Consider the following 13,367-nt stretch of genomic DNA (forward strand, 5'->3'; position numbering starts at 1 on the left):
ATGTCCGGATGATCCTGGGAGGAGTTTTTTACCATCTCATAGAGTGAACAAATGACAATTTGCAACAGCACGTGCAGGACCATGCAGAAAAAGAACACAAAGAAGTGCCAAACTCTCAAAGAGGCAAATTTAAACCTTCACCTATTAAAACAAATGTAGCCTGGACAACAGCAGGTCTGATGATAAAAACAGACTGCAGGGTATGTCAAGTCTAATCCAAATTTCAAACTCATCTTTTACTAAAATGTAAATAGAATTTGAGGGGTTTTTTTCTCCTCCTCACTTGCAACTTGCTGTGAAATGTAGATAGAGTTGTATACCTCAGTGATCAAACCAATTGTACAGGAGAAAAAGGTGGCCAAATATACCCAACTATTTTGATTCTCTCTGTAGAGCTCTTTTCTTCTATTAGTGTTGATCTGCCCAAAGAATCCCAGACTGGTTTGGGTTGGAAGAGACCTCAAAGCTCATCCCATCCCACCCCAGCTATGGCAGGGACACCTTCCACTGTCCCAGGCTGCTCCAGCCTGGCCTTGGACACTGCCAGAGATCCAGGGGCAGCCACAGCTTCTCTGGGAATTCCATCCCAGCCCCTCCCCACCCTCCCAGGGAAGAATTCTTTCCTAATATCTAGTCTAATCCTACTCTCTGACAGTTATATCCCTTATTATTCAGATATATCCCTCATATCCCTTATTGTGATTTGCTTTTTGAGCAGTTTGGGAATTGCAAATTGCTAATTACAGCATTTTCAGGCAAAAATGGCTTTTTACCTACCTACAGTATGTAGAATTCCCAGAAACCAGATGAAATATACTGTCACAGCCTTAAAGTGTTTGGCTGGTAGTGATTTCAAAAACAAATATTGTGGTCCTCATAAAACAAAACAAACCCCAAATTGTCACGTTGCTAATAAAAAAGGTTTTGCCCATTTTGCCCAACAACGTGATAATTAATTTAAAACAGATACAGTCCTGAAAGTGAACCACTTAAAATTATTAAAAAAGATAGGGTGTTTATTTTTGCTGTCCATAAAACAAGCGATGGCTTTTGAATATGCAGACTCTTCAGATGTAATTAACATGATTGGCTTCTACTGGAATACAATCTTCTGTGTTTAAGGGAGTTGAATACAAAAACTAATCAGGTCGATTTAATATGCTAGTGAAAAAAGCATCAGCTGTCAATGCAACTGACAACAATAGTGGTACTAATCTCCTTTTCTGAGAAAATAATTTAAATTTTCCTTAGTAAAGTAGGAAATTTCAAGAGCATGGAGTCAACCAGTGCTGGTAAATGTGGGACAACTAATATGGAAGAAATAAAAGCATGTTTTCATTTATAGTACAATAAACACGTTGTTTAATTAACTAGAAGGTTTTCAACAAGTGTTATGGACAATTTTACCATCACAGCACAGGCCTCATCAATCCAGCCCAAGATGCACAATTCCACCAAATTCCCTGCAAATATCTAACCTTAAGAAAAAAGTAGAATGCAACTAAATGTGTTAAGACATCAGCAATTAAACCAAAAATGTAGTTGTTCTTATATTAAGTGGACAGAAAAATACCTTTGGGGATGAACTGATCTTCTGTTCCAGCTGCTGACACTCATAATGAAATTCTGATACTGTTCACGTTACTAAATGCTCTAGCATTACACAACAGGTGAAGAAATCTTCCTCTCTCCCTCTTACAAAATGTAATATTCTACATTACAAGATACAGAAAAATGCCCCAATCTGAAACAAAACAGAAAAAACAAGAGCTAGAGATTTGGAACTATAGGGAATTTTATTTTGTTTGAATGAAAACAGTGGAAGAATCTCGTAAAGCTTAAATCACCAGCAAGAGTTTTTAAATACTAAATAAAACCTTTTGATTTACTTTGATTCACCCCTCTCTTTTACTAAAATACAGACAAATTTAACATTTTAATAGTGGGCATGGTTCTTACTTTGTAAGAAATGTGGTATATTATTTTGCCAAAATTCTCATTCCCTCCTAATGCACAAATGACTTTGATTGTTAGCTGAAAAAAAGTTTAAAATCTAGTCCAAACCCCCAAACCAATCCCTTAAGAGTCTGAAGCCAAGCAGAAAGAATGGTTTAATTCTCAGTTCCTGCTAGGTGGAAGACTTAAGTAAATTCCAGGAAAGGACATCAAGTTTGCTATTAAGAAAATTCTTTGAGAAGAGTGATTAAGTACTGGAAAAGACAGCCAAGAAAACCAGTGCTGCTTTTAACAATACATTAGCCAGGGACAGTTTAGGACATAATTGACCAACTGTGGGTGGGAGAATGGGTGAGATAATTTCTACCAATCCTTTTCATCTTCCATTGTATGATTTCAAAGTTTACATTTTTTCAACAGTGATGCACACAAAGAACAGGGAGCAACTCTCCAACAGCCCCAATAAATGTGAAAAAAACCAGAGGGAAATACAACTCAGAGCTCAAATATGAGCACATCAGGAAACACCAAGGAGCTGATAAGCACTGCTGGCTCTGAAAGCAAATACCCCTGTAGTGTATTCTTTAGATAAAACTGGTGACACATTTATACCAAGGCTATGTGCCTCTGCCACTTGTACTTAAGGCCTTTACATCTCTGTAATTTGAGGCCAGAGAAATCCACTTTCACCCAGGTTCCTGTGGTGTAACAGTGACACCCAGTGACAAGTTTATACTTTAGCTTCCTGTGAGCATCCGAAAAATATTCTTCTGTTTAGAGAGAAAAGGCAAAATGAGTTTGTCTATCAGTTACAAATGGCCTTTGTGAGCTTCCTGTGAGAGCCCAGGAAGGAGCTCAGTCTGGCAAGAAAGATTTCTGCTTCATTCTCTGCAAAACTAAGAGTTCAGCTGCAATCCCTTCCTCAGCACCATCCCTGTGCTTAGCTGATGTAGCCTAGTAGGAAATAATAAATATGTGTAGAACAATTATTGCTAACTCAAGAAGAGTTAATACACATTAATAATGTTAACAAGGCTTGATAATTCAGAAGCATTTTATAAAGAGCTCAGCTAAACACAGTCCTGCACTCTATACAACTCAAACAGATAGTACAGTCAGGAACTGAATATGTCTCAATGTAGAAGCATTCAGACCTGAATATAAATTTGGTACTCCCTTTACCCATGAAAGCACAATTCCACATTTTCATGATCCTTCCTTACTGGAAACAATCCTTTTGAGGAGCTGGCACAACAAAACCCTGATCTGCAACTGCACCATGTTATATACCAATAACACACCAAATTGTTGTATTTTTACTGCCTTTTCAAAGCTTTCCATTTCAGATTTGTCTTACTTGAAATTACTGGTTAGGTAATTCAGATTATTTGAAGAAGCAAATCTGAAAATATAGGTCACCTGCAGCCTCTAATTTGTCTTGAATGATTGGTCACCACAATGAAAAAGTTAACCAACCACAACTACTGCTCATTAACCTAATTCAGAAAAATCTCGATCTTGAATCTGTTTTCTGGGTTCTTTCCATATCACATTGTGATACACTGATGGGCAGCAGGTATTCCACTCACTGTGCCTTCCCTGAGAGCCCACAGGAACAGATCTTCCACTGCATGGTGGCCAGAGAAACTGTCACTGCAGAATACAGAAAAGCAGTCCTTTTTTACTCCATGATAAGCAAAAGTTAATATTCTAATTGTCACTTGACTTCTGACACCTCTTCTAGTGCTGCCTTGCAAAGTCTTTGCTTTGTGAAAAATCATTGCAGAACTGTGCCCTCTCTGCCTGTAAGTTTAAAATTAATATAATTATTTCTTCTTGATCTTTGGGAAATTATAAGGCAAAGGAAGAGTCAGAGTAAAAACAGCTGCTAGAACATTATTTTCTAGCTGATATTAGTAAAAATTCGATTAATGTAGTACTCACAAAGAAAAGATTAAAGAGGAAGGGAAAATTCCAGACAAGATCTGGTAGTACAGAGGTTAGCAAAAATTGGAAGTTCAAAGCCAAGTATGGTTAAAACACAGAGATTTGAACCTCTGTGTTTGTCTCTGTTAGTGGTCAAAGATTGGAACAGCTTCACCAGAAATACTGAGGAATCTGCATCTGTAGAGATACTCAAAACCTGAGTGGATGCAGTTCCTGGGCAACCTGCAGTAGGTCACCCTGCTTGAGCAAGAGGCTGGTGGAGGAGACTTTTCCAACCCAAATGATTCTGTGAATCCTTTAAAACTCAGGGAGCTTTAAATGAACGTTGAATACCAAAGACATCAATATGACAAGGTAAGGAATATCCTACTCGACCTTGTACAATTCTTTAAAAGCCCAACTGGTACTGCTTTGACTGAGTTTGAGGACAGAAACTATTCAGACTTCAGAGCCACAGCAGCACTTTACAACCAAGATGGTCACAAACTAACTGCTCTTCTGGACACTACAAAGCAGTGTGTCAGTGTGTCAGTAACACATTTATATTTCAGATTCTTAGTACTGAAGAGGTAACAGTGAGGCAGATACTAAAACCCTAAAGCACTAATGGATTTGGGGAAAAAAAACCTGAAATTAGCTGATTCCACATGCTTGCTGCCTTTCCTCTCTACTGTACATATTGGACCTGCTGCCAGTTGCCATTCTAACAAAACAAAGTTTCTCTACAGAAGAGTAAAAATAATAAAGCCTGGAGTTCAGGCAACTGCCTTGGTGCAGGCATAAGCAAATTAAACTATAACAACATGACAGGCCTTATGTCAGCCTTGGCCTAAATTCCACAGTTCCCCTGCTGAGCCCTTGTGGCTGTCAAGTGCTCCTGATCATGCCCCAGTGATCCCAAAACTCTTCAGCTCAGTGGGTGAAACATCTGAATCGCAGTCAGCAGATGTCTAGCACACAGTCAGCAGAACGAGACAGCCCCACATCGTTAGCAACAGCAACAGAACAATGTCAGCACAGAAGGCAGCAAGCACAATCCTGGCTAGCACAACATTTTGTGCACAAACAAAACCCAGCAGGGTCCTATGAAGACATGTTTGGCATTTTTGCTATAGGCAGAAATGCTCAAGTTCTCATAACTTAGGAGCATTCCTAGCACAGGCTGCAGCAAGAACCCATAATACCTGTGTTCTTCAGAAAAAAACCCCAAAGTTTATCCCTAGTTGCATTATCAAGTGGATTAATGAAGAGTTCTTGAGCTCACAGAACAGAAGGCATTATGGGGATTCAGAAATATCGCTCTATTTCCAAGAAGAAAGCAAACAAGCTCTTGCAATCTGCACAGATTTCAGAGCAAAGAAATAGTCCATCAGACAATTAACCCCATTAAGTGTTCTCACTTTTCTCAGTATCTCCCCTGCTATGCTTCTAGCCTGGTCTATCAGCATATTCAAGAAAGGAAAAAGCCCTATATGGTGGCTTAGGGGAAGATTTGGGTGGTCCAGATCACATCCTTTACAATCACTTTGCTGATCCATAGGGCCCCACAGTAAGAAAGTGTAGCAATGGGGAACAAAGACACACCATCTTCTTGCTGCTTCGAAGAAAATCTTCTTATTGCAAAAACACAAGCCTTTTTATACTCTAAACCCAGGCAAGATAAACATGGATTGGCTGCCTGCCCATGTAGTGCTGCTGATCTCACACATTTCCATCCAATCACTTCTTTGATCACACAGTTGTCTTAGGTTACATGGGAGATGCAACCCAAAGTACCATCTTCATATGCTGTTAAAAACAGCAGTGGTCTTTATTTTCAGCATAACTCAGCCCTGATAACACCATTTGGGGCTATCTGCATTAATGGGCCATCAAGGTCTCCAGATGTCTGTTTTAAACTCATAAGATTTCATCATCCCATTGTGAGATGCTCTGCCCAGAGGGGAGGAACTGAATATTCCCACCTGCATATAAGCTGAGACTCTGGAACACTGATTTGACATCACATTATAATCAACAGCTATTCTAACAACCGATGAAAAGGAATCACAGCAACAGCTACATTTGCAGCAGGACACAGCTCTTGGCATGGGAATGTCATGGTGATTGCCAGGAAGTGTCTGAAATAATAAAATTCATAGGCATCTGACACAAGTTTTAGAAGAACAAGATCTCAAACACTATCAACATGCTACAGCAACCCAGAAACACTTATAGAATTGCAAAGAAATTGTCAAGTTTTTCATTAAGCACCTTCACAGAGCTGAAATTCCTTGGAAAAAGAAATTAGAACAGTGTGGAAATGACAAAGTTACTGTTTCCTGTTGAACTAATCATTGAAGGACACTAAAGAATCTAAATATATGTAAGAGAACATGCAAAAGGAAGGAAAACATCTACCAGTTTATCTAAAAACTTAAATTCCAGAATTAGGCAATATTCTGGAAAAAAACTTTGAATTATCTGATAAAAATGTGATGAAAAAGACAACATGAAAAAGGACCAACCTATATGTGACAGGATTCAAAGAAACAGCATGAAGCTGATTTAGGAGAAGTTTAAGGTGGATATCAGGAAAAGATTTTCAGCCAATAAGTTGTTGGGCACAGGAAGAGGCTACTCAGGGAAGAGGTCTCATCAGCACACCCATGTGAATTCAAGAACCATTTGGACAATGCTGTCAGGCACAGGATGTGATATTTGGGGTGTTCTGTGCAGGGCCAGGAGTTGAACTTGATGATCCTGATGGGTCTCTTCCTCTTCAGCATATTCTATTCTATATGCCAAATCATCAAATACACACCAGCATGTGTATTCATAATACTTATTCATAATACTTATGAAATGGTGAGGAGAAATGTAATAAACACCTGAAGGAGAGAAACAAGCATAGTCAGAGAATTGAGAAAAAACTCCTGAAATTACTTCTAATTTGGCAAAATTCCAGCATAAAATCAATCTGAAGATGACAACTAAGAAAATACAATATATACTCGCAGCTTACCCAATCTGCCCACTGAATTCTGGGCTGCAAGGTGTAATTTTCAAAAATTATCTTTCCCCTGTCAAATATACCAAACATAGTTCATGTGATAGTAGTCTTCATTTAAACTGATTAATTAAAAGTAGAGTGTTGGATTTTTTTTTTTTTTTAAGTACAATCAGTTTGCATAATGATCCAGTCTTATCCCTGGCACCAAAAGTATCCTACTCAGACATCAGAGAAGAAATTCATGAAACTCACTGCAGTGGTGATGGTCAGTAGATCCCCGAGTGTGAATAGCTACTGCAGACTTCAGGAAGTGTCTGTCACAACTGATCTATTTTGATGTCTGTTATGAAACCCTCCTGGGGTTAAATAATACACAGATACAAGACAGTTTCACCTCCACTGGAAGGGTTTTAAAAATGAAATTAGACATGTTTTTGAGGCAAAATATTTTGCAGTTAACTCCCCAGGTCTGCACATATTCCTATATAGAATCTGTGGCCAAAGGAACCTCCTCTAAACCATTTCCCATCACCTCCTCTGATCTGTCAGCTTCAATTGGGCTTTTCTTGCAGCACTACTTGTCCTATACTGAGAGGATAACAAACAAACAACTTAACTCATCCTTCTAGGTTTATAACTGCAATCTAAAAACCTGAATTTAGTATTTATTCTACTTGCTTAAAAATGTGAACTGTTTCAACAAATATTATTCACTGCTGCACATTTTAGACTACTGTGCTTTACCCATTTCCAACATTTGTTTAATCCATAGAATCATTTGGGCTATCATTTGTTTATAACTGTTTGCTTTATTTTTAAATAACCTTGTAGCTGGAAGTGAAATAAATTGAATTCTTTTGAATGGAATTGTCCACCAACCTTCTCTCCTCTTTGGGTATTTTTAGGAAGAAAAGAGTGTTCCAAATCAAATTAACCAAAAACCTGGAACAGCATCTTGCTAGCCTGATATAGAAAGCAGAAAAGAAACCAAACAAAAAGTCCATGAGACCATAAAACCACTCTACAAAAGCCTTGTAGAAAAAAAAGGAAAAAAAAGCTAAATGCAAATACAGTCAAGCAAAAAGAGAAATATTCAAAAGGCAATTGAATTTTTGGGACAAATTGTCCACAAATACTGGTGCAAGAATTAAGAAAAAGGAAGAAAGGGAAGAAATTATATTTCAAAACTTCAGCGGCTTGGAAATTTGAAGCATCAGAAGCCAGAAGACAGATGGTGAGTTTATACGGAACATGTCTGCAATAGCCATGCAGTGGCTCTGTTTCTGTTCTGGATTTCTGTTTCTGCTTATCCCAGTATGAGCATTTGTGGTTCAGAAACAAGAACAGAACTTTTAATGGGTGAATTCAAAGAACTGATTTCCAGCCAAATGTCAATACAGAAGAAATGGACCCTCAAAAGTACTTTGAAGAAATTACTTGTACTGAAGAACCAATATTAAATTGAATGCTGTGTACTAGAAAACTGCATTAAATAGAAAACAAGGATTTTTAGCATCACTGAGAAGAACAAAGTTATCTTTGTAAATGTTTATGTTTATATTAACTAGCAGGATTTGAGTTTGCTTATGGCCATTGACTGTCAGGACATTTACAGTCTCTTGATGGATCAGATGTGTGTTATATAGACGGAAATTAAATTCCTCCTTCTTGAAAAAAAAAGGAAAACAACACAACCCTGAGATTAGCTCAAATAATCAGAGCATGGTGCTAATAATGCCAAGGTGTGAGTTTGATTCCTATATGGGAAATTCACTTCCCACTTGGACTTGATGATCCTGGTGGGTCCATTCCAGTTCAGAATATTTTGTGGTTCTGTGATATTCAGTGCCAATTCACATCCTATCCATTTAATATGTGCTAGACTTGGGCTTGAATAAGTAACACAGATGGAGCAGTGGTAAATATTAAAATTATTGAAGCAGGGAAAAAGCTTCAGCAGCAGTAGAGAAATCAGAAGGGAAGCAAAGGTGACTAACACTGAAGGAAAAGGGCTTTGTATGTTGGAGACAGTTTTTATAGAAGGGGTATAAGTGACAAAAATGATAAAGGGACACATGCAAAGGGAAATCATGAGGTAGGAGGTCATGCTGAACAAATCTGATTAACTTCTGTGAAAATGTCGCAATAAGAACTGATGGGACAGAGTAACAGATGTAATGTATTTGGACTTCAAGATAGCTTAAAACACTTCACAGCAGAAAAATCTAGGGTAAAAGGTCAGTAAATACAGTGTAGATAAACATGGAAATTCTAAACTGAATTCAAAAATGAGGTCACTAAGGACAGCAGATAGGTGAAGAACGGATTGCAAATTGACAGCTCTTAAAATGACTAAATGTTTGACTCCCTCTTAATTAGACAATGTACCAAAGATAAACAGTGGAACTTCTAAAGAAATTAAAGCTGTGGGCATAAAATACTGAATTGGAAGAAAGGTTTGGTAATGCAGGTGATATGGTCAAATCCCAGTGACCTGCTTAAAATTCAAAACTAGGTGATTTACTTGCTGCTAAATATACTTTTCCTCTATTGAAATAATGGACTAAGAATAGACAATCTAATAAGACTCGCAAGAGACCTGATAAACTGAAAGAAAAGAAGACTGTAAAATTTTGCTGTAACTTGAGATAAAGTAGTAATATTCTATCTCTAGGCGAGTCCTGTCAACATGTGTTTCACATATTGTAACTTTAGGATTTTAAGCTTCACCAACTGGAATTTTCTCTTCAAATCATTTTAGAAGCAATTTAATGGGGATGTTTGCAGGGGAGGACAATCTTTCATCACAAGGAAGTCTGTGTTTATGTGAAAATGCTATTGCATGAAGAGAGATTCATTAAGTATTTGCATGTTTACAGTTATAATGACCTACTTTCCTTTTAAGAAGAATAGTCTTTCATTTCCTCTAGTTCCCTAACAGTTTGTTTTACTGAACTTCTTTCTATTGTCTTCCTTTTAGGTCAAGCTGCCTCCTTAAACTAAACAAAACAAACCAACAAAACAAATCCTAATTTGTACAGCACTCAACACAGTGGGATCATAACCATAGACTTCAAATTGAAGATATAAGTGAACAACCTTTAGGATGCTCTGTAAACTTCATAATTTAGAGTATATTTCATACACCTTTAGATAGAATCTGATACAATCAAAATCAAACAGGTAAAGGTTTGATTTTGGTAAATTTTTGGGGCTCATATTAGGAGGGCTTTTAAACATGAGCACACCATGGAGCAATGGATTTTGAAGAATACAAATGATAGTGAAATAGAAGACAGCCATGTAGCAACTCCATTAGCTTGAATTTGGTGAAAGAGTGCTTCCATTATCAGAACACAAAATCATTTTCTTCATGATATTTTAAATGTAGACTTTAACACTTGATTCATATAGTCCTTTGAAATCTTCAACAGATTGCAGTGAAATGACAAAGAGTGGCAGAAGGTAATCGTAGGAAAAACCTTCAAATTATCCAATTAACTTGCTTAGTTTTTCTTTTATAATATTCTGAGACATTAACACAGGCCTTTCCTCACATTTTTCAGCACTTGACATTCTTTATTTTCAAAGTGCTCTTCTGAACACAGAAGTGCCAGACATTTGTCCAAGATTAATTCAAACTGTATTATTCATTATTCTACTTGTGGGTATGGATCCTTCTAAAATTAAAACAGACACCTTCTTTCCAAAGCAGGAATTCAATACTTTTTACTTTCAGAGTCTGCCTATCTTCTAAGACTTCCAAGCATTGTCCTGTTAACAGCATCATATTGTGCAATGTTCTCTAGAGATGAAGAGAACTAAACAGCTAAAGGCATTCTTTGTAAGCTCCATTCACTTTAAGCTCCATTCATAATCTAATATGATTTCTGATGATCAGGGAAAAGGAAAGCTAAGAAAATGCCATAAAACATTATAAAGGGATTACTGTGTAGTTGGAGCTGGTCAGAGCAGTTGTCACTACCATCTTCTTCTGAAAGTGCAGCAGGGCTGGGGAGCAGACAGCAGAGGAAGCTGGAAGTAAAGGACTGACTGATGCTCTGCCAGCCATGGTGCAAAGTGGTCACTGACAGCTCATCTTTGTGTGGAGTCTGAAATCAGCCAAGAAGAGACAACTTCTTAACCCTGGTGACCCTCTGAGTCAAAAAACCCACATGAATAGTCCTCAGTGAGAAAAAAGTCAGAAGGAAGTAGAAGAAATTATTTACCATAACCAATCAAATTTCTCTCATCTAAGACTCAGAGGAAGAAAATTCCCTGCAAGTTAAACTCAAGGGACCCTGAACTTTTGGATAGAATGCTTAGGACATTCGTTTTCTTATCCCTGTACACATAAGTACAGAAATCTAATTAAGATGTTTCCATCACCTAAGAACCTTCAAGTACATCAAGCTGCTTGTTTCCAGCATTATAAGAGCTATACAAAATTCTCAGATAATCACATGTATTTCATTTTACCCCTTGCCAGACTAAATGAAAGAGCAGTTTTAAATCAGAGGGTCATGCAGAAATTGCCTGGCCTGTCAGCTTGTGTGCACTCTGAACATGTCCACTGTTAATGGTGTGAAAGTAGATGAGTAACAGGAAAAAACATACACAGTATATTTGTATATAAGTAATGCCAGGCTTATCCAGTCCTCTTTCTAGAACTCTAAGCCCTTCTTTCTCTGCAAGTTTTTAATTCTAGCCACAGCCTCTTCAGGCTGTTCAAAGTTGAACCCATTCCCCAAACACGTCAAATGTCCACAAGAAGCATCATCTACATTTTGGAGTTAGATTACAGCAATTCCTGTCGTTCTAAGACAGCGCTCAACATCTCACTGTGTGATGCTCAGGACTGCTGTGAATTAGTAGTACACATTCACTCCTCAATAGCTTGTCCTTCATCACATTTATTTAAAGGTAGAGATTCAAAGAAATTATGCAGCCACCACACAACATTCCTCAACTTACAGTCTTCTAAAATATAGATCAAATATCATTTATTTATGCAAGGCCCAAATTACTTACTGCCAAGATCTTCCAGATAACAGAAACAAATTAATGAATAGGCTCATCTTCAGGCTAGCCAGATCAGCAAAACGGAAACTTTTATATTAGATCAATATCTTAAACTGGTAAACTTTCCATAGCTTTCTACAGCCAGACAAGATTTTTTTCACTTTCAGTAACAAAAATCTACAGAAACTTTAAAGTATCCTTAAGACCACAGACAAGAATAAATGACTAAGAAGAATTAAGCTATCTGACCTGGAGCACAGAGAGGTCACCACAGATAGGAATGAGAAGAGAGGTACAAGTAACATAATAAATTCAGCTTGCCATTGTAGGCAGTATTAGATATGACAGAGCCCACACAGAAACTTGCACTATAGCTAAAAGGCAAAGTCAGATCAAGATGCCATTGTATCAACTACAAACACACAGCAACCCCTTTTTACCACTATTAACCCATCCTTTTTGCTTTAGAATGCAGCCAATGAGCTGGCAGCTCCTTATCAAAATGAAGGATGTTTAGTATTTTTTTTCAAAGCAAAAAGGACATGTGCCACAGCTGCACACTGAAACACACATGTTGGAATGGAAAAAAGGGAAGCACTGTTTGTTGCTGCAGAAAAGGGTTCCATCTCTTTGTAATAAATCCAAGGATATGTACAGATCATGCTGTGTGAGGCTCCCTGTTATATCACAGCTGGCAAGTGGGTGAACATACACTCTTGGCACTTTATAGGTTTGCCTTTACATGAACTAAAAACCAAATGATACTTAGATTAGTATGGGTCTCCACAAGGATAATAAGTCAATTTGTAAAGCCTTCAATATCTTCTATAGTAAGACCTCAGCTGGGACATAAAAAAAATTCAACTTTGGGCACCATACTTAACCTACTCATGTATAAACTGAGTACAGACAGTAGGAAAGGAAAAAGCACAAGCAGCTGTGTAGAAGACAAAATCTGGAAGGAAATATTGAAAACAATGGAACATAAAATCTAAAGACAGAGGAGGAAAAAACATGATAGCAAGTCTTCAAATATGTAAAATGCTACATAAAGGGGACATTAGTCATAGTACATAAAGCAGAAATAAGTTCTTCCTCTATTAACATAGGGAAAATTTGAACAAGGCAAAAGGTAAATGGCTCAAACCACAGCAAGGGAAATAAGATTCAATATTATGAAAAACCTTCTAAGGCTATAAATAGGGAATTAGGGGACTAGACTTTCTCTGGAAGTTTTGAAATGTTTGTCTTTTTAGTTCTCAGTGCTTTGAGCACCCAGAATTTCAATTAGCCGGAACTGACAAGAATTCCAGGCCATTACAGCCAAACAAAAATTTGTATCATTCCCCAGAAAAACTACTGAGGCACATTTGCAGCTCAAATTAAATTACCCTCATGCATATTTTCGATGAAAATTCTATACTAGTTATAAATTTATTTAGATGTTCTT

General features: G+C 37.5%; 1 long non-coding RNA gene across 1 annotated transcript in view; it reads right to left on the bottom strand.

Annotated features, from left to right (window-relative positions):
- Positions 1-13,367, bottom strand: part of LOC146427860 (uncharacterized) — a 148,623-nt gene that overhangs the window by 109,696 nt on the left and 25,560 nt on the right. Inside the window, exon 3 of the long non-coding RNA XR_014856306.1 lies at positions 1,574-1,744. This is a non-coding gene — a long non-coding RNA (uncharacterized LOC146427860). The remainder of the gene's footprint in view (positions 1-1,573; positions 1,745-13,367) is intronic.

The sequence above is a fragment of the Lichenostomus cassidix genome, chromosome 23, assembly GCF_008360975.1.
Source record: "Lichenostomus cassidix isolate B80296 chromosome 23, HeHo_3.0, whole genome shotgun sequence".
In the NCBI taxonomy this organism is placed as follows: domain Eukaryota; kingdom Metazoa; phylum Chordata; class Aves; order Passeriformes; family Meliphagidae; genus Lichenostomus; species Lichenostomus cassidix.